This window comes from Theropithecus gelada, chromosome 7b (genome assembly GCF_003255815.1).
Source record: "Theropithecus gelada isolate Dixy chromosome 7b, Tgel_1.0, whole genome shotgun sequence".
Classification (NCBI taxonomy): Eukaryota; Metazoa; Chordata; class Mammalia; order Primates; family Cercopithecidae; genus Theropithecus; species Theropithecus gelada.
Window position 1 is genome coordinate 35,993,738 of NC_037675.1, and position 22,108 is coordinate 36,015,845.

Genomic DNA, 22,108 nt, shown 5'->3' on the forward strand with positions numbered 1-22,108 from the left:
CCTATGGCATCATTCCCCCATGAACTGCTATTCTGTGGCATACACAATACCTGCTGAAAAAGAGGTATTGTGAGCATTACTTAGGCCTTTTATGTATTTTCAACATTCAGAGATTAAATACATTTCTAATCAACCTCTAGAGATTCAAAAATGCTGCTACCAAAACTGTATCTGCTAGGAAGACAATTCAAAAAATTTTACTTTCCAATAAAAGCAGCGAAGAGAGAAATATGTGAATAGGATATAATCACAACAATTCATCTCTGTTAATGTTTTAAAATATTTGAGATCATTCAATCTGTTTCTATACAATGGCAACCAAGAACAGATTGGAAAACAATGCAGAAGAGAGTTGGCTAAGTTAAAACGTACCTTTATTCTGTCAGTGAACAGGTATTTTTTTATGACCATTTTCTGCAATTGGGGAAAGTCTCCTTTCAATTCTACTCCATAGAGTTGCACTGCTGAACTGGAAAGATAATCCTAAAATAGGAAGATACACTATGATACAAATGAATGAACTCTTACTGGTGGGTTTATTTCTACTTGAAATTTAAAAAAATCGAGCTTTAAAAAATATAGTTTGGTCAGGCACGGTGGCTCACGCCTGTAATCCCAGCACTCTGGGAGGCCGAGGCAGGCGGATCACCTGAGGTCAGGAGTTCCAGACCATCCTGGCCAAGATGGCGAAACCCCGACTCTACTAAAAATACAAAAAATTAGCCAGGCATGGTGGTGGGCACCTGTAATCTCCGCTACTCGGGAGGCTGGGGCAAGAGAATTGCTTGACTCCGGGAGGCAGAGATTTCAGTGAGCCAAAATCGTGCCACTGAACTCCAATCTGGGCAACAGAGTGAGACTGTCTCAAAACATATAAATAAAAATAATTCAATAAAGTAAAAATAAAATGAAAGTAATATCTTGTAGTTTATCTAAAACTTACAACTTCCTGAACTGAAAAAGGCTCTTACTGATCAAAGCCTTGATTATAGTTTATTAATTCCCATTATCTAAAAGTTGCATTTTTAAAGATGGGTTTCCTTTATTTTTGAGACAGGGTGTCACTCTGCCGCCTAGGCTGGAATGCAGTGGCATAATCACAGTTCACTGCACCCTCATCTTCCCCAGGCTCAGGTGATCCTCCCACCTCAGCCTGCCAAGTAGCTGGGACCAGGAGTGTACACCACCATGCCTGGCTAATTTTTGTATTGTTTTTGGAGAGAGAGAGAGTTTCGCCATGTTGCCCAGGTTGGTCTCGAACTCCTAGGCTCAAGTGATCCTCCAGCCTTAGCCTCCCAAAGTGCTGGGATTACAGGCATGAGCCACTGTGCCTAGCCGGCCACATGTTTTAATAAGTCTACTAATGACAACCAGAAATCATATTTCGGATTTTGGTAAAACCATTTAAGAACCTAAGAAATAAATACTCATGATTTAATTTTTAAAAGTCCACACTGAAGTGATGTTTTAGAAATAAGCATTGAAACTTAGGATCACAAAAACTTGGAGCAAGATGTGTCCTTGGATAGCATTTAGTTTGCTCATTTACAAATGAGGAACTAGAGGCCTAGACGTGTTAAGTGGTTTGCTTATGGCCATACAGCAATATCCTAGGTCAAGTAAATTTGTCAGCTTTATAAAAGCTCTTATCAACATACTATTTTAGTATAGTACCAAAAAAAGAAGGGGTTAGAAGGCAGGCAATAGTGACAAAATAGCAAGTGTTACAAGAAAGAGTCATACGCTTCTGTTTTGCAGATATTCCTTAATTTGCGTTGCAGAGACAAAGTAGTAAAGGAAGTAAAGGAAAGTAGTAAAGTAGTAAAGGAAATCAGACAGCTTGTCTTTGAAATCCCAGTTGTCATCATAAACTAGAACGTAAGTGGCTACCTATGTCATATCTTATTCTTTTACTTTAATAAAGCCACGCTGTCACCTTGGATGGTGGCAGGCAAAGCTGTTGCTAGCAGAAGAAAATATTTTCCAAATGTTGATGTCTGCAAGTGAGAGGTGACAATGTACTAGCAGCTCTCACTTGCTCTTGGTGCCTCTGCAGCCTCAGGGTCAGCTCTGGCCACGCTCGAGAAAGCCCTTCAGCCCCCCGCTGTGCTGTGGGGGCCCCTCTCTGGGGCTGGCTGAGGCCAGAGCCGGCTCCCTCTGCTCACGGGGAGGTGTGGAGGGAGATGCGCGGGTGTGAGTAGGGGCTACGTGTGGCCCTCGTGGCCAGCGCGGGTTCCAGGTGGGCGCAGGCTTGGCGGGCACCTCACTTGGCGCAGCAGCCGGCACCTGCTGGGCTTGATCAGGGACGAGCTCCCTCTGGGCTGCCGGAGTGCCTGGGTGCCGCAAAGCCCCGGGGGCAGTGCCAGTGAGAGATGAAGGTGGCTGGGCTTCTGGCACTGGTGGAGACTTGGAGACCTTTTCTGTCTAGCTAAAGGATTGTAAATGCACCAATCAGCACTCTGTGTCTAACTAAAGGTTTGTAAATCACCAATCAGCACTCTGTCAAAATGGACCAATCAGCTCTCTGTAAAACGGACCAATCAGCTCTCTGTAAAATGGACCAATCGGCTCTCTGTAAAACGGACCAATCAGCAGGATGTGCCTGGGGGCCGATAAGGGAATAAAAGCAGGCCACCTGGGCCAGTAGCAGCAACCCTGGGGTCACTTTCCATGGTGTGGAAGCTTTGTTCTTTCACTCTTTGCAATAAATCTTGCTGCTGCGCATTTTTTGGGTCCACACTGCTTTTATGAACTGTAACACTCACTGCGAAGGTCTGCAGCTTCACTCCTGAGGACAGCGAGACCACAAACCCACCGGGAGGGACAAACAACTCCAGACAGGAGGAATGAACAATTCCAGATGTGCCACCTTAAGAGCTATAACACTCACTGTGAAGGTCTGCAGCTTCACTCCTGAAGCCAGCGAGACCACGAAACCCACCAGAAGGAAGAAACTCTGACCACGTCCGAACGTCAGAAGGAAGAAACTCGGGACACACCATCTTTAAGAACTGTAACACTCACCCTGAGGGTCTGTGGCTTCATACTTGAAGTCAGCAAGACCAAGAACCTACCAATTCCGGACACACAAGCTGGACAGTACCCTATAAAGGACTATGCTGGGCCTGGAGCTGATGTCAACCAAGACCTTTCCTGATACGTCAGAGTGTACAGGATGATAAATGAATTTCATTTCCATGAGGGAGAAGTAATGAGAAATAAATCCCGGAGAATTAGAAGAGTGAACATCAAATTTTGCTTGGGTATAAGCAATTGCATTCTGGACTTCTAATTCTTTCATCTATATTTCATCTATAAAGTATATTTCATATTTTTTTCCTTAATGAAAATCATCCAGAAGTTTAGAAAAAATTTGTGTGATAATTTTTTACTCATCCACTCTGACTTACATTAGAGAGAACAAATATTAAAATATTAAGTCTGACATTTAAAAGGCCTTTAGGGAACAGCTACTTAGAAGACCGTCTCTATTCCTGTGCCCCTCATCTCCTTCTTGCTGCTGCTTTAGAGATTCTGACTTTTTCCTTCCTCTACTTTCTATGGCCTGTTGCTGCCTGGGACAGCGTCATAACTTCCATACCATCTGGCTTTCTCACCTTATCCCAGAACTAACCTCAGAAGTACTATGTAATGCTGCGTAGACTGTAGACTACCAAACGTATGACTGGCTCTGGAGCTATGCTGAGTGGCAGCCCTAATCAACCTGGAGTAGATTCTGGAGGGCAAGAGAGGAGTGATGTGAAAGATTCACATACACCCATAAATTGCTTTTATCCCACTTAAGTTTACCTGCCACCATTTCTAGCTTCCTAATCTATCTTCTCACCCTAGTTTCTGTCATGAAATATCTGAGATAGGCTGAGTCTGGTTTTCCTCTGATATGTAGGTAACCCAATGACTTATTATATATGTTCTATGTAATAATAATGATTAGGAAGGGGAAAAACCTTGGTCCTAACAGAGGGTGAAAAGTAAAATGGAAGCAGGTAGGCCAATCCCTTAGAAGAGAATAAAAGGTGTGAGGAGGCCTCTGAAGTCATTCTTGGGGGTTGGGCTGTAAGCAGTGTAGTCGTTATCTTCCTAGGATCCTCATCTTCTCTACCCTCTGCCACACTGGTGCTGCTTTGGGTTACAGTCACCACCATAGTCTTGTAGCTAGACATGCCCCTTGTCATAGAGAGGGGGAAAGTCCCTCATGGTGATAAATGTTTCAGATTCATTATAGTTCTCTATAATGGGGAGGCTGGCTTGTTTACCCAGTAATTAAAAATAAGATTTTTATGGGAAGACACATCCTAATCTTTAAATTTTTATCTGTCAAACATAGCTCTTCTATACATATTTTTAACAGGATATTACAGTTATTAACTTTTTTTTTTTGAGACGTTATCTCACTTTGTTGCCCAGGATGGGGCTCACTGCACACCTCCCACATTCAAGCAATCTTCCCACCTTAGCCTCCCAGGTAGCTGGGACTATGGACGTGTGCCACACCACACCCAGCTAATTTTTGTATTTTTATTAGAGATGGGGTCTTGCCATGTTGGCCAGGCTGGTCTCAAACTCCTGACCTCAGGTGATCCACCCACCTTAGCCTCCCAAAGTTATTAATAACTTTTTAGTGTTTCTTCTATTATTGTCCAAATCCTTTTCATTCTGTAAATTTTAACTACCTCAAATGGAAACTAGAAGTATTATTGAGTAATAGGATCTTAAATAAATCAGGGAAGTTTAATCTCAAATTATAGTATAGGTACAATATATTTGTATTAGCAACATATTCCAAATTGGTAGTTAATCTTTGATAATGATATTATCTAAGATCAGTAATATAAGCACAAGATTATTTACCCAGAGGGGTAGCCCACTCTATGTAATAATCCTAAATGTAAGTGAGCAGGGAAATATACGTCTAAAGTAACAGACTAGACAAATCTATCCAGTCTGAACAAAGAAGACTTTCTGTCACTAGAGAAGTTCTCTAATATGGATTGGGATGCTTCACTCGGTCAAATTATAGCCTGAATGAATGATTTCTCAAGATTATCTATCTCTGTCTTCTGTGTCCATGCCCACCCAATAATATCTGATCACTATCTGATTTCTTAAGTAGATTTTTTCTTTTAGACAGTCTTGCTCTGTCACCCAGGCTGGAATACAGTGGTGTGATCTCAGCTCACTGCACCCTCCACCTCTTGGGTTTAAGCAATTCTCATGCCTCAGCCTCATGAGTAGCTGGGATTACAGATGTGTGCTGCCACACCCTGCTATTTTTTGTATTTTTAGTACAGATGGGGTTTTACCATGTTGGTCAGGCTGGTTGCAAGCTCCTGGCCCGAAGTGATCTGCCCATCTCGGCCTCCCAAGTGCTGGGATTACAGGCATGAGCCACTGCACCCAGCCAGATGTTTTTCTTTTAAGTGACTGGGTCTCCTGTTGTCCAGGCTGGAGTGCAGTGGCTATTCACAGGCCCAATCACACTGCACTGCAGCCCTGAACTCCTGGTCTTAAGCAATCCTTCTACCTCAGCCTTCCAAGTAGCTGAGACTACAGGTACACACCACCATGTCCAGCTCAAGTAGATGTTTTTATGGGGAGAACATTTCAGCCTCCTTGGAAATTGTATTTCTCATTCTAAATCAATCAGTGTATGGTTTATCAATCTTTGTTCAGTATGCAGAGTGAGTCAGTTCCTTTGTATTGTCACTTCTGTTTAGTTTCTGAATCTGCAGTCGCCTTTGATTAAATAGTTTCTAGATGTGAAAAACATCTCACTGCCCTACTTGACTAGGAAAAAAAATTGTGAAAAACAGTTTCTAGGCTGGGTGTGGTAGCTCATGCCTGTAATCCCAGCACTTTGGGAGGCCAAGGTGGGTGGATCACTTGAGGTCAGGAGTTCGAGACCAGCCTGGCCAACATAGTGAAACCCCGTCTCTACTAAAAATACAAAAAAATTAGCTGGGTGTGGTGGCGGGCGCCTGTAATCCCAGCTACTTGGGAGGCTGAGGCACAACTGCTTGAACCCAGGAGGTGGAGGCTGCAGTGAGCCAAGATTGTGCCACTGCACTCCAGCCTGGGCGATAGAGGGAGACTCAGTTTCAAAACAACAAAACAAAACAACAACAAAAAAGTTTCTAAATATATCCCGGGGGACATTAAGTGACCTATTCTCCTGAGATAATATTCGTTTACTCTCCCTAACTGCAGTATTTGGTAATAACCATGCCACAGGTTGGCCTTTTGCTTTCAGAAAACATTGAATAGCTTAGTCCAAACTTTGCATACTCATGACATGTAAGAAAAAATACACATAAAGTCGTCACATTTGTACACCTAAGTGCCTACCTAAAGGTGCTGTCTGGTGTGAGCTGCACATCATACAGTAGTTTCTGCTCATTTTTCCTTTCTCATATAATGAATCAATAAGTCTTCATCATAAAGGAATGCACCAAGGTGAACTGTGGGTTCCGGCTGCTGCTGCACCTGGTGGAGAGAAAAACATCAAAAGAAACAAAGTACAAAGAAGTATCTTTTTATTGCTAAATAAAGTAAAATGTCAGTGGTCTATATGCTAACATTCTGAGAGCAACAAAAAGGCACAGTAAGACATTGTTTTGCTTATGCAAGTAACTGCTCTACTTTCGTTTTATTTCTGAGACCTTAGAAGTATATAAAACTCTAGTTGAAAGGAATCTCATAGATCATTTTGTCTATCCTAAGTAGTATATTTTACAAATAGTTACCCAGAAAGATTTCTTCAAAGAAATTATATTAGTTAATAATAGGGGAAAAGTTTAATACCAGGTCTTCGGAGTCCTGCATGTCAGTGACTTACCATTAAAATATTTAACAAGTAATCTTTTCCCAGAGTGCAGTTTTCAAATAATAAAATGCTATTAAAACTTTGTGCTTATAAATAGTAGTCATTTATCAATATTAGTGGTATAGGATATACTAGCAAGTGGCTACAAAGAAATAAATGTTTGATTCCTTTTACCTTAACGGTAATAAACCACTCTGCTTGAATACCTAAAAATGTGTCTACATTTAAACAGAGAAACCTTGGTTGGTATATAAAAATCAGGTATGGATATATAAGGATCAGAAGGAAATTTAAGATAAAAAGTTGGGCCAGGTGCGGTGGCTCATGCCTGTAATCCCAGTACTTTGGGAGGCAAAGGTGGGTGGATCATGAGGTCAGGAGATCGAGACCATCCTGGCTAACATGGTGAAACCCCATCTCTACTAAAAATACAAAAAAAAAATTAGCTGGGCTTTGTGGCAGGCACCTGTAGTCCCAGCTATTCAGGAGGCTGAGGTAGGAGAATGGTGTGAACTCAGGAAGCAGAGCTTGCAGTGAGCCAAGATCGTGCCATTGCACTCCAGCCTGGGCGACAGAGAGAGACTCTATCTCAAAAAAAATAAATAAATAAATAAAAAATAAAAAGTTGAAGTTTGTGGGTCAATTATTAACATATAAGGATTACTTTTCTCATTGTATATATTGTGGATTTCACAAAACTGTTTATATGCATAGCACTATTAAGAATGTGCAGATGGCTAGGCGTGGTGGCTCAAGCCTGTAATCCCAGCACTTTGGGAGGCCAAGGTGGGTGGATCACTAGGTCAGGAGTTTGAGACCAGCCTGACCAACATAGTGAAACCCCGTCTCTACCAAAAATACAAAAATTAGCTAGGTGTGGTGTCGGGTGCCTGTAATCCCAGCTACTTGGGAAGCTGAGGCAGGAGAATTGCTCGAACCTGGGAGGCGGGGGTTCCGGTGAGCCGAGATCGCACCATTGCACTCCAGCCTGGGCAACAAGAGCAAGACTCTGTCTCAAAAAAAAAAAAAAAAAAAAAAAAAAGTGCAGAATTTAGCTCCTTTATTCAGTCATTCACAGTCTGAAAACCACACGGAGAATTGCTGTTTTCAGGTTAGTGGGTGGCAATTTTTTTTTTTTTAAATAGAGATGGGGTCTTGCTATGTTCCAGGCTGGTCTTGAACTCCTAGGCTCAAATGATCCTCTCCCTTCAGCCTCCCAAAGGGCTGGGATTATAGGTATGAGCCACCACACCTGGCCAAGAAGAGATCATTAGCCTTGCTTTACAAAACAATATTCATAACATAGGTTTCCCATTAAGGGTTAGGATTTGAAGGAACTTGAAAGAGAGGACTGCCTGGAGAAGAAACATAAGAACTTTTTTTTTTTTGAGATGGAGTCTCACTCTGTCACCCAGGTTGGAGTGCAGTGGTGCGATCTTGGCTCACTGCAAGCTCTGCCTCCTGGGTTTAAGTCATTCTCCTGCCTCAGCCTCCCGAGTAGCTGGGACTACAGGTGCCCGCCACCACGCCCGGCTAATTTTTTATATTTTTAGTAAAGACAGGATTTCACCGTGTTAGCCAGGATGGTCTCGATCTCCTGACCTCGTGATCCACTCACCTCAGCCTCCTACAGTGCTGGGACTACAGGTGTGAGCCACCATGCCAGGCCAAAAATGAGAACTAATTCTAAAAATAAAGGAATAGAAGAATAAGTAAAAGTGTAAGGTGCAAATGTAGGAGAAGGAAACAAAAAAGTGAGCTTCATCCTTAATACAACTGAGGGAAATGGAACGGAGGAAAAAACAAGGACATGGATGTAGTTAGGATCACACCATTGGCCCTTCTTGGGCTTTGATTGTTTTTCCTGTTTGCCTGGCAAACAGGATACTCTCAAAAAATATTTGTTGAATGAATAGTACTGATGAGTCAAAGGGGTGAGGACTCAAAAGAATTGGGGACATGGTTGAAGCGCTACATGAAAAACTGTTTAAAACCAAATTTAGGGCTGACTAGGCTGAAGAGACTGGGGGGTTAGGAAGAACAGGAGAACCTTTAAGAAACACTCAGAGTAAATTTAACATATTTACTTTTATTTATCTCTTCATGAACTATCCTCAGTCAATGATGTCAGACATTCACTTCTCTTGCTTTATGATCTAAGTGTTGCATTATCAGACTGCACATCATGTGCATTCTGGTGTGACACCATGAGCTGAGACTTTTCCATTGCTCATGAGTGAATGCTAACTGACCTGATTTCTTAATTTTCTTTCTGTATGCTCTCTGCAGCGTGGTCTCTGGAATCCCTGCTGGTGTCTGCCAGTCCTGGTGGTAGTTTCGCATAGTTGAGCTGGTTTCTGCAGCATGATATAATGCTGCGGAGGCAAACTGCGGCAATGTTCTTGCTGTTATTTTTAAGGAAAAAGGATGACTTGGCATAAGGAAAAAATTGGGCCCGCCTGCTCTCTCAAATGACTTTCATGCCTCTCTGAACTTGAGTATCTCTTCTATTACCCTAGGGATTAAGATTAAAGCAGAACCAAAATACTAAAGAAAATTTTTTTTTATGAACAGCATAATCATCTGGGGTTCTTTTGTGACTGATGAATCTGAGCTATGAATGGCTGCGCAGTTCCACTAACCTTAGTGGAAAGTATCCTGATGACAGAATAGTGGCACCACCTGTACCCTGCCATTTTAGATACATAAGTAGCGATGTCAATTCAAGAGTAGTAGACATGCAGCTGGGTACGGTGGCTCATGCCTGTAATAGCACTTTGGGAGGCCAAGGCGGGTGGATCACCTGAGATCAGGAGTTTGAGACCAGCCTGGCCAACATGGTGAAACTCCGTCTCTACTAAAAATACAAAAACTAGCCAGGTGTGGTGGTTGGCACCTGTAATCCCAGCTACTCGGGAGGCTGAGGCAGGAGAATCACTTGAACCTGGAAAGCAGAGGTTGCAGTGAGCCGAGATTGTGCCACTGCACTCCAGCCTGGGTGACAAAAGAAAAACTCCATCTCAAAAAAAAGTTGTTATGCTGTATTTGTAAAAATATTATATTACTATTTTTGAAATGCTTTCAATTCTCTGCTGGATCAATCTACAAATGTAGAATCTGTGGATATGGAGAACCCACTGCACATCCTAAGCATTTACGCTATGTCATTAAATTTAAAATTTGTGGAAACTTTACTTTTGAAGGTTGTGTCGTCTCTATTTAACCATTCACTGCTACCCCGAGACAGTTAAATATAGTTATAATTGTGAAAAACTGAGAATATTGCAACAAACATTTTGACAAACATCATCTCTTTGCATCTTCGGTTATTTCCTTACTATAAATTCTTAGAAGTGCTTCAACATTTTAAAGGCTTTTCCTACATATTTGCACATTTCTTTCTGTCTTGAAGGACATCAGTTTAACAGAAATAAAAAAGAACACAAGCCTCTGGCTGGGCGTGGTGGCTCACACCTGTAATCCCAGCACTTTGGGAGACTGAGGTGGGCGGATCAATTGAGGTCAGGAGTTTGAGGCCAGTCTGTCCAACATGGTAAAATCCTGTCTCTACTAAAATACAAAAATTAGCTGGGCATGGTGGTACATGCCTGTAATCCTAGTTGCTTGGGAGGCTGAGGCAGGAGAATTACTTGAACCCGGGAGCTGGAGGTTGCAGTGAGTTGAGATGGCTCTACTACACTCCAGCCTGGGCATGAGACTGCCTCTCAAAAAAACAAACAAACAAAAAAGAACACAAGTCTCATCAAACCCTCGCAACACTGATTATTATTATAAAAACAAACTTGGGCAGGGCACGGTGGCTCACCCCTGTAATCCCAGCACTTTGGGAGGCCAAGGCAGGTGGACTGCTTGAGTCCAAGGGTTTGAGACCAGCCTGGGCAACATGGTGAAACCCCATCTCTACAAAAAAAAAAATTAAAACGTAGCTGGGTGTGGTGGTGTATACCTATAGTCCCAGCTACTTGGGAGGCTGAGCGCCGTAGGAGGATCACCTGAACCTGGGAGGTCAAGGCTGCAGCGAGCCGTGATCACATGACTGCATACCAGCCTGGGCAACCAGAGTGAGATCCTATCTGAAAAAAACAAAACAAAACAAAACAAAAACCAACTAAAAACAAAAACTGGTTGTTTTAATTTGCATTTATTTAATTACTACTGAGGTGGAACATCTCTTAACATGTAAACAGCGAATGTGTGGTAATACTATGTTGCTTGGAAAAAGATTAAAGGAAGGTGCTAATCAGCTGCCCAAAGGACAGTGGAGTTTTTCTCAAATTACGTATGTAGAGGGGAAGGGAATGGAGAAAGAAGAGCTTCTCTAAAGGGCAAAATCAATTATTTAAAATTTCCTACTTACATCTAATTTAATATATAGGGAAAGAAAAGTCCTCAAAGCTGACAGCCTATGAATCAAACCTCACTTTTTATATCTAGTCAGGTATTCAGTCCCACCACTTTTTCTTTTGAAACCTATTTTCCCTTCATTCCCAATTCAACTATCTCATAGCCATAGTCATCATCTCACAAATGGAATACCATCACAAACTCATAACCAGTTCCTCAATATCGGCTTCTCCCCACTATAAAATACCTTGTTCACCTAAGCTAATCTTGCTTAAACCTCACTTCTGTATCACTCCCTCTCCTTACAAATTTTTAATGATTTTCTGTTTTTCAGTGTATCAAATCTCGAGATTTTTAAGGTCCTCCATATCACAAGTCTACTCATCCATTTTCTTAAAATTTTACTTTTAATTGATAATAATTGCATATATTTATGGGGTACAGTGTATACATTGTAGAATGATCAAATCAGGCTAACATATTCATCATCACATATTTATTATTTCTTTGTTTTTCTTGAGATGGAGTTTCGCTCTTGTTGCTCAGGCTGGAGTGCAATGGTGTGATCTCGGCTCGCCGCAACCTCTGCTTTCCCGGTTCAAGTGATTCTTCCGTTTCAACCTCTTGAGTAGCTGGGATCACAGGCATGTGCCACCACGCCTGGCTAATTTTGTTTTTTTTTTTCAGTAGGGACAGGGTTTCTCCATGCTTGTCAGGCTGGTCTCGAACCCTCGACCTCAGGTGATCCGCCTGCCTCAGCCTCCCAAAGTGCTGGGATTACAGGCGTGAGCCACTGCACCCGGCCAGATTTATTATTTCTTTGTGTCAAGAACATTTAAAACTCACCCTCTCAACAATTCTGAAATATAGTCACATACTACACAATGACGTTTCCATCAATGACAGACTGCACACACCATGGTGGTCCCATAAGATTACAATGTCATATTTTTACTGAACCTTTTCTATGTTTAGATACACAAATACTTACCATTGTGTTACAACTGCCTACAGTATTCAGTACAGGAACATGCTGTACAGGTTTGTAGAAAGTGCAACAGGCTATACAATCTAGGTTTGTGTCAGTACTGTACATTCCATGATGCTCGCACAACAATGAAATGGCCTAACAATGCATTTCTCAGAACCTATCCTTGTTGGTAAATGATGTATGATTGTATATATCTTTTAGCAAATTTGGTGAATTACATTGATTTTCTAATGTTAAACCAACAGGGCATTCCTGAAATAAACCCACTTGCTAATGATGTATTATTCTTTTCATATATCCTGGCCATTTTTAATACACAACAAATGTGATTGAGAGAAAAGTACAATTATTTTTATTCATTTAATAGAACCTATAAAAGCTCTGTAGCTACTGCTCAGCAACATGTTCAATTCTACTCAATGAAGAGGTGTTTACAATAAAGGATACAGAGAATCTCCTGTAAGTTTCTAGTCGCCTATTGTTATTTTAAGCATTTAAATATTTTCTGGATTATCTGGTTAATTTCCTTCCTGCAAACTTTAATTTTCTACCCTTTGTAACTTGATCCTTAATAGAAACTGTATAAGCAGTTCGGAGCAGTGGCTCATACCTGCAATTCCAGTGCTTTGGGAGGCTGAGGTTGGTAAAATGATTGAGCTCAGGAGTATGAGATCACTCTGGGCAACATGGCGAAACCCTGTCACTAGCAAAAAATGCAAAAATTAGCCAGGTATGATGGCACGCACCTGTAATCCCAGCTACTTGGGCTGAGGGAGGAGGCTCACTTGAGCTTGGGAAGTTGAGGCTGCAGTGAGCCCTGTGTTCACACCACTGCACTCCAGCCTGGGTGACAGAGTGAGACTCTGTCTAAAAGAAGAGGCCCAGCACGGTGGCTCACGCCTATAATCCTAGCACTTTGGGAAGCCAAGGCGAGCAGATCATTTGAGGTCAGGAGTTCGAGACCAGCCTGACCAATATGATGAAACCCTGTCTCTACTAAAAATACAAAAATTAGCCAGGCATGGGCCGGGCACAGTGGCCCACGCCTGTTATCCCAGCACTTTGGGAGGCCGAGGTGGGCGGATCACGAGGTCAGGAGATCAACACCATCCTGGCTAATATGGTGAACCCCTGTCTCTACTAAAAAAATAAAAATAAATTAGCCGGGTGTAGTGGTGGGCACCTGTAGTCCCAGCTACTTGAGAGGCTGAGGCAGGAGAATGGCGTGAACCTGGGAGGCAGAGCTCAGATCATGCCACTGCACTCCAGTCTGGGGGACAGAGCAAGATTCCTTCTCTGAAAAAAAAAAAAAAGAAAGAAAAGGAGAGACTTTGTATGAGTTATTGGTTTGGAGTCCTCATTTCTATTTTGCATATTCAGGAAATACTGAAAGCCTTCAGAGTAGAATTTGTTAATAGACTGCTGTTGCATTGTATTTTTTTATATGCCCTATTGGGAACCACACTTGCAGTTCTGGTTCTCAGCTCCCCTCACTTAATGGACTGCAATCAGTCTCCTGTACTTTGAAATCTAGGTCAAGAGCCCACTTCATACACATCATGAAAATAGAAGGGAAAAGATACTCTGCCAGAGGATCAGTAAAATACAGTACTGCTGTATTTTAACTGCTTTTTATCTTTTTTGGGGGGGAGAGGAACTTGTTTTTGCCTACTTTGCCCCTCAGACTTGCTTTATCTTTCCGACATTAGTGCTCATTATTTCCTAGCTTAGCTGTAAAAAGAAACATGTAGCCTCCCACCTTTGTTTTATATCCTGTTTCTTTTTTTTTTCTTGAGATGGAGTCTCACTCTATCGCCCAGGCTGGAGTGTAGGGATGCAATCATGACTCACTGCTACCTCAGCCTCCCGGGTAGCTGGGACTACAGGTGCATACCACCATGCCTGGCTATTTTTTTTTTTTTTGTATTTTTAGTAGAGACAGGGTTTCACCATGTTGGCCAGGCTGGTCTCAAACTCCTGACCTCAGGTGATCTGTCCACTTCGCCTCCCAAAGTGCCAGGATTACAGGTGTGAGCCATGGCACACAGCTATGTTGTCTAGTTTTAATAAACTCTATGAAACTCAAAACCAAAGCCATACTCAACATCTAGCATTGTCTCTTGCTATTCCATCAAATGGTATAAAATTCAAGAAGAGTTATAATTTAAATTTAAGGTCGAGACAAATGTCATGCAAGACATTATTTAAATGACTTAATGCCAGAGATTTAAAAATTTATTTAAAAACTATAGGAGAGGCCAGGCGCACTGGCTCACACCTGTAATCCCAGCACTTTCGGAGGCTGAGGCAGGCGGATCATCTGAGGTCAGGAATTCAAGAGCAGCCTGGCCAACATGGTGAAATCCCACCTCTACTAAAAATACAAAAATCACCCGGACTCGGTGGCATGTGCCTGTAATCCCAGCTACTCAGGAGGCTGCACTCCAGCCTGGGCGACACAGCGAGACTCCATCTCAAACAAAACAAAACAAAACAAAACAAAACAAAACAAAACAAAACAAAACAAACAAAAAAACCTCCCCAGGAAAAAGGAAATCTAACCAGGAAAATGAAAAATAGTTGTTTGGAAGAATCATTTGTGCTGTACTTAGACCACTTCATAAAAAGGTATACTAAGAGATTCAGTGTGGGAAGACAAAAAAGTTCTGGCGATTAATAGTGATGATGTTTACAAAACAATGTGAACACATTTAATGCCACTTAACTATACAGTAAAAAATGGTCAAAATGGGCTGGGCACAGAGGCTCATGCCTGTAATCCCAACACTTTGGGAGGCTGAGGTTGGCAGATCACGAGGTCAGGTGCTCGATACCAGTTTGGCCAACATGGTGAAACCCCATCTCTATTAAAAATACAAAAATAAGCCAGGTGTGGTGCATGCCTGTTTTCCCAGCTACTCAGGAGGCTGAGGCAGGAGAATCACTTAAACCTGGGAGGTGGAGGCTGCAGTAAGCCGAGATTGTGCCACTGCACTCTAGCCTGGGCAAAGAGCAAGATTCTGTCTGAAGAAAAAAAAAGGTCAAAACGGTAAATTTTATTTTATATATATTTTACCACAATAAAGAAGGTATACTAATACACTGCTTTTTAAAAAGAATTATAAATAACCATACTCCTTTATTTTAAGCTCAGTGATACTCTCACTTCTTTCTTAAAATTTTTTTTAATTTTAATTTTTTCTTTTTTTTTTTGAGACAGGTTCTCGCTATGTTGCCCAGGCTAGTCTCATATTCCTGGGCTCAGGCAATTCTCCTACCTCGGCCACCCGAAGTGCTAAGATTACAGGCGTGGGCCACATGCCTGGCCTCACTTCTTAAAATATTCGTGTTAATAAACATTCTTCAGAAACTCAAGTTTTTTTTAAAATTGTTTAACAAATTGCTTGAGCTTCCTCACTACAGGGTCTGCTGAAGAGAGGCACAGGAAGTACCTTTAGATCAGGTACGATGGCTCACGCCTGTAATCCCAGCACTTCAGGAAGCCAAGGTAGGAGGATCTCTTGAGGCCAGGAGTTTGAGACCAGCCTGGGCAACACAGTGACATCCTATCTCTACAGGAAATTTTAAAAAGCTGGGTGTGGTGGTTTGCACCACAGTCCAGCTACTCAGGAGGCTGAGATGGGAGGACTGCTCCAGCCCAGGAGGTCAAAGCTGCAGTGGGCTTATAATGGCGTCACGGCACACCAGCCTCCAGTCTGGGTGACAGAATGAGACCCTGTCTCTAAAAACAACAACAAAAAGTACCCTTAAAAGAAGTAAAAATAGGGCCGAGCGCGGTGGCTCATGCCTGTAATCCCAGCACTTTGGGAGGCAGAGGCTGACAGATCAGGAGATCAGGAGATTTGAGAACATCCTGGCTAACATGGTGAAACCCCGTCTCTACTAAAAATACAAAAAAATTAGCCAGGCGTGGTGGCATGCACCTGTAGTTCCAGCTACTCTGGGAGGCTGAGGCAGCAGAATCGCTTGAACCCAGGAAGCAGAGGTTGCAGTGAGCCAAGATCGTGCCATTGCACTCCAGCCTGGGTGACAGCAAGACACCGTCTAAAAAAAAAAAAAAAAAAAAGTAAAAATATATTCTTTAGCCAGTGACATTGGCTCTTGTTTACAAAATTATCCAAACATACTTTCAAGTCTTCCTGATTTTGAAAAATAGAGTCTCAACTGATATCTCTAAAATTTGAGGCTGAGTACAGTGGCTCATGCTTGTAATTTGAACACTTTAGGAGGCTGAGGTGGCAGGATCCCTTTAGGCCAGGAGTGTGAGGCTGTAGTGAGCTATCATGGTGCCACTGCACTCCAGCCTGGGTGACAAAGACCCCATCTCAAAAACAAACAAAACACAGGAAAAAAAAAAAATTCAAGATTTAGATTACAGATGGCTCCACAAAACAAATCTTGAGGGCAAGGATGTTTTAGTAATTTTACAATTGCCAGCTCTAGGCAGTATGCGACATTTTTGTAGGCACTCAGTGCTTTTAGAATAAATGACCTTATGCTGAGGAATGTGAAAAAAGATGTAAATCGGTGCTGTTTTATTGACAAATGGGATATGAAGAATGAAATGTGCAACACAGGGTTTAGATGAAGTGACAGGAGACTCAGCACATTATGGAAATTCTTATCTTGATTTTGTGTATATAGAAATAAAGATGTATTGGGCTGGGCGCAGTGGCTCACGCCGGTAATTCAGCACTTTGGGAGGCTGAGGCGAGCGGATCACAAGGTCACGAGTTCAAGATCAGCCTGGCGAACATGGTAAAATCCCGTCTCTACTAAAAATACCAAAATTAGCTGGATGCGGTAGTTCATGCCAGCTACTCCAGGGGCTGAGGCAGGAGAACTGCTTGAACCCAGAAGGCAGGGTGCAATGAGCCAAGATCGTGTTACTGTACTCCAGCGTGGCGACAGACTGAGAATCCGTCTCGATAAATAAATAAATAAGTAAACAAAGCTGTACCTCTGGTTTTCTATACTTTCCAGGTCAAATCTCACTATCAGATGTTCCTGTTAACTTCAGTTTGACATCTTATCTAAAATGACTCCTAAAATATGTAATAATGATCATTACAATCCCTAAACCTACTGACTCTAACATCACAAAGAATTTTAAGAGGTCAAGGTTAAAAATCTAAAATTGGAAGTCATCAGCTAACAATGACATTTCAAGTCATGAGTTTGGATAAAAATAACCATGGAGATCAACATTCAGCAAAATACAGGCATAGTGGCCAGGCGTGGTGGCTCGCGCCTGTAATCTCAGCACTCTGGGAGGCTGAGGCAGGAAGATCACCTGAGGTCAGCAGTCTGAGACTAGCCTGGGAAACATGGTGAAACTCTGTCTCTACTACAAATACAAAAATTAGCCGGGCGTTGTGGCGTACGCCTGTAATCCCGGCCACTCAAAATCGCTCGAATCTGGGAGGTGGAGGTTGCAGTGAGCCTGATGGCGCCACTGCACCCCCACCTGGGTGACAAGAGTGAAACTCGTCTCAAAAAATAAACATACACACACACACACACACACACACACACACACAGGCATAGGATAGTTTGCTACAGTTACTAAACATAAGAATATCCTTTTTTTTTTTTTTTTTTTTTTTGAGATGGAGTCTCGCTCTGTCGCCCAGGCTGGAGTGCAGTAGCGCAATCTTGTCTTACTGCAACCTTTGCCTCCCGGGTTCAAGCGATTCCCCTGCTTCAGCCTCCCGAATAGCTGGGACTACAAGGGCATGCCACCACGCCCGGCTAATTTTTTGTATTTTTAGTAGAGGCGGGGTTTCACCGTGTTAGTCAGGATGGTCTCGATCTCCAGACCTCATGATCCACCCGCCTCGGCCTCCCAAAGTGCTGGGATCGCAGGCGTGAGCCAACACACCCAACGAAGAATATCTTATTTTCTTGAGGTTTCATCAGGCTTTACTTTGCCAGAATACATCTATCCCATTTTTCAATAACTAGATCTGGCTACCACATTTCCTCAGTTTTAACGTGTGTGTTTAAAGAGACAGGGTCTTGTGTCGCTCAGGCTGGAGTGAAGCAGCGGGATAAAACTCACTGCAGACTTTTTCTGTCTTAAATCTTCAACACTTGGCTGCGCTGCAATCTCTCTGAGCCTGCCCGATTCGCGAATCGTTCTTTGCTCAAACTGTTAAATTTAACTTGGCTAAGGTTTTTCTTTTAACACTTCCTACTAACGCTACAGCCTAAAACCTTTCCGGCAAAGTGCTTTTTCAGGTGGCAACGTACCAATCCCAACAAGTTTGTGGGAGTAATGGGGAAGAGGACTAACTCTCTATTTTCTTTCAGAAAAAGGGTTAGGCACAAGGAGCTCTAAAGGCTTGTCCGAAGTCTGCTGCAAAGTCACAAACCACTCAGAACCAGGTCTTCCCACACCCAATTAATTCCAAGTGGTACTGTATCCGATTACCCCCATTTTCCAAGAGATAGTTTATTTTTTCCCTCTTTTCCCCTCTCCACTACACTTCCCACTCAGCCCTTTTTGAAATACAAAATAACCTCTCAACTCCCCTCACCAGGCCAATCTCTACAGAGTAAATTCATCTACGAGATCCAAGACGCAACTCCTAGCTCCGGGGGTAGCCGCAGAAGGGTAAGCCTTTGAAAGCATGCCCACTTGGCCACTTTTACAACTTATTTCTGCTCAGAAAGGCGTCAAGTACCCGGTAGATAAGGCACCAGCTAGCAGAAACCTCTTGCTCATTTCCTCTTGTACCTTATAAAATGCCCGCTTTTTTGCTCCAAAGGCGAAGCTGCACAAATGTGCCGCTTCCTCCAGGCTGGCTTCGGAAATAAAATCCCTCAGGGCTCGCTCTTGTTAATTGACCTCTACGTGCGGCGAGCAACTAACTCGCTTTTCCGTTAGAGCACTCTGAGGTCTGGTCAATCTACCCCACAGGAGAGCAGAGACCAGCACGGCGACCCCAAGGAAGGCTTTTGGCTTCACCCCGCCTAAGTCCTCAAAGTCAGCGCCTGAAGCATATCCTTGCCCCCACCGCCTGCCTCTGGCTGTGGTCACTTACACTTACAGGTAGTTCGCATCCACTGTAGCAGCGCCTGGCGGTCGGCAGGAACCATAATGCGAAGCCGCCACAGCATCACTCCCTGCTTTGCGGTGGGAAATTTTACGTTGTAAGAGCAAGACGCACAGGCACTGGTTGGTATTGCGCATGCGCAAGCAGAGACCGCCCCACCCTCCGCGGAACCCGCCTCTAGTCTGCGCAGCCCTAAGTCCCACCCCTCTACGGAGGTTTCTCTTGCGCCCGGGAATCTCTGCCTACAGTCACATCTCCATCTCTCGTCTTTCTGCTCTTAACTGGGAGTGCTCCGCCTAATCACTTTTCTTAAGGTGGATCGTCGAAGCATGACTTCTCCCCCGAAATCACATCCCTAGACAGCCTCCTATTTTACCACTAACTTTACTACTGCAGTTATTCAGCGGTAGGAAACTGAAACCAAAAGCCAGTCGATGCAAATAAACATCTAAACTGTTTCAGGAGCCGCGCAGAAAGAACGCGGCGGTGTGCCCCGGAAGCGGAAGCGCATCCTCCTCTAGAAAGGCTGGACTACGCGGAGTGGTGACGTTTCCTCATTGGGCGGAAGGTTCGGTGGCACTCGTCGGTTTTCCAGCTGGTGGGAGTTGGCGACGCGGTGCTGGGCGTTGGGACCCTACTTTTAGTTTGGGAAGTTGGGTTGTGGGGTCATACCTGTCTGTCTGCTCCCAGTTTTCTTGGGTTTCTTCCCACGGCGTGGGGCTTCGCTAAGGAATTCCCGGCCCCTTAGGGCCACGGCGTTAGCGGTGTCTTTTGCGGTAAGTGTCTGTTTTTTCCCGCCCCACACTACGGAGGGGCAGCTAGGGGCAGCCCCAGCGCTGCTCAGGAGGCGAGAGACTCTGGGGGAAGTCTGTCTCCCTGGCCACCGGCAGTCGTTACCAAGACTGAGGTTCTGTGGCTCTTCTTTATCTCTTGTCTTCCATGAGAAGTTTTATTAAAGATGCACTGTGACCCTTTTGAGTTGTCTGCCGATTTACCTGCGCCAAATAAGATGTAGGCAGTTGCAGGCCTGACTCTTCGTTTTGCTTTCCTGAGCAGGAATTTAGATGAGGCTACTTCCCCGAAAATCTTTCTACTGGTACCAGATTTTTATTTTTCCTGTGTGTGTGTAGTGCTTAACACAATGTCCTGCGTGTAGTAGACGTTCAATAAATGAATATAGAATATCAGTTGAATGCCAATAATGATTTAAGATAGATTGATAGCTCTCTCTGTACCATTTGACGCTGCGACCATCCATTTCTTGAAACTTTCCCCTGCTGCCTTTCTTCATGCTATCCTCACCTGATTGTTTCACATGCTTAATTTAACAAAATATATATTTGTTCTTGGCTACAAGGATACAGAAATGAATAACAGTAACTCTGCTATTGAGAAGCTAACGCACATAAATATACGTGATATCAAGATGGGTAATGAGAAACACTAGTTACGTGTAAAGAGCTATGGAAAGCTGTGGGAGAGCTAAAGTGCTCCTTAGGTGCTTTGTGACCCTCAGCCAGTTTCTATTCCAATCTAGCCTCAATATCCTCATCTACCTAATAGGCTTGTCATGAGGAAGAAAGGAGATTAGGTAAGAGGTTTGGTTTGGTTTAGTGCCTAGAACATAGCAATGGTGGTGCCACAGGGGAGGGAAATATTTCCCTCAAATCCCTTTTCCTCAGTTTTTTTATGTGGCCAACTGGTATTTTCTACCTTAATATAGAGATTATGCAAAAGCATTTTCAGGCCTTCCTTCCAGATTACTCTTCTCACCCGATCTATTTGGAAATTCTGGACCTGCCACAGGATTACAGTAAGATAAACATAAATGTAGCTTTTTAAAAATTGATTTTCTTCTATGTGCCGTGGAGAAAGGCTTGAGCATATGCCTCTTATCCCTCTTCCTTTTTTATTTTTCACTCTTCCTTTTTCTTTTCAACTTTAAGGCCAACCATTTCCAAGGAATTCTTTTGATTTTCGTTTTAATTTTCTTCTTGGTAGCATTTTGTGTAAAGATTCTTTTATGGTTGACCTCATAGCCAAAAAGTATCATAAAGAAATGATTCCCGGTGTTTTGAGTTATTACCTCTTGTTGTTAATTGACTTTTTTTTTGGTTATACTTTTTTTGCTGCAAAACTATGAATTGGTGCTGTGGTATTTACATAAAATGAGTTTTAAAATTTGAAAAACAATTACTTTAATGAATAGAAAGTTGCTTGATACTTCTTGATATAATTGAATATAACCTTTGGTGCTAAGTTAAGGCAGAGGTGGTATGATGCTTTATTTATCTTTTGAAGTCTTGTGTTAAACTGTTATATTTGATTAGGAGTTAGAACTTCTGTCATGCTGGGACAATTTCTGGAGTACATAGTAGGTGTTTAATGAATGAGTAAATGAATACAAGTGGCAGCTCCTTCCCAACCTCTAGTCTGTTGATTAGTTGCACTCTAATTCTCACAAGGAGCACTTTGGAAAATAATTTTCCCTTGACTTAATAATAATCTCAGTCATTACTAAAAATTGGAAATTAGAAAAAGGTATAAGAAAAATAAAAATTGCCGGGCCCAGTGGTTCACGCCTGTAATCCCAGCACTTTTGGAGGCCAAAGCAGGTGGATCACGAGGTCAGGAGTTTGAGACCAGCCTGGCCAAGATGTTGAAAACACATCTCTACTAAAAATACAAAAAATTAGCTGGGTTTGGTGGCAGGCGCCTGTAATCCCAGCTACTCGGGAGGCCGAGGCAGGAGAATCGCTTGAATTCAGAGGGCAGAGATTGCAGTGAGCCGAGATTGTGCACTCCAGCCTGGGCGACAGAGTGAGACTC

At 42.9% G+C, this 22,108-nt stretch overlaps 1 protein-coding gene and 1 long non-coding RNA gene across 3 annotated transcripts in view; one reads left to right on the forward strand and one right to left on the reverse strand.

Moving 5' to 3' along the window:
* Positions 1 to 358: 358 nt before the first annotated feature.
* On the reverse strand, positions 359 to 19,376 carry LOC112628979. Its single transcript, XR_003120511.1, has 3 exons — positions 19,268 to 19,376; positions 6,367 to 6,504; positions 359 to 483 (listed from the first exon to the last, which is right to left on the reverse strand). It is a non-coding gene; the product is annotated as an uncharacterized LOC112628979 (long non-coding RNA).
* A 136-nt stretch (positions 19,377 to 19,512) lies between these two features.
* Positions 19,513 to 22,108, forward strand: part of SRP54 (signal recognition particle 54) — a 46,386-nt gene continuing 43,790 nt past the window's right edge. The window contains exons 1-2 of one of the 2 annotated variants that reach the window (XM_025392350.1): positions 19,513 to 19,847; positions 19,970 to 20,055. The gene's annotated coding sequence lies outside the window, so the exon portion shown is untranslated. Of the gene's footprint in view, positions 20,056 to 22,108 lie in introns of both variants that reach the window. The other variant, XM_025392352.1, reaches the window with a different exon arrangement.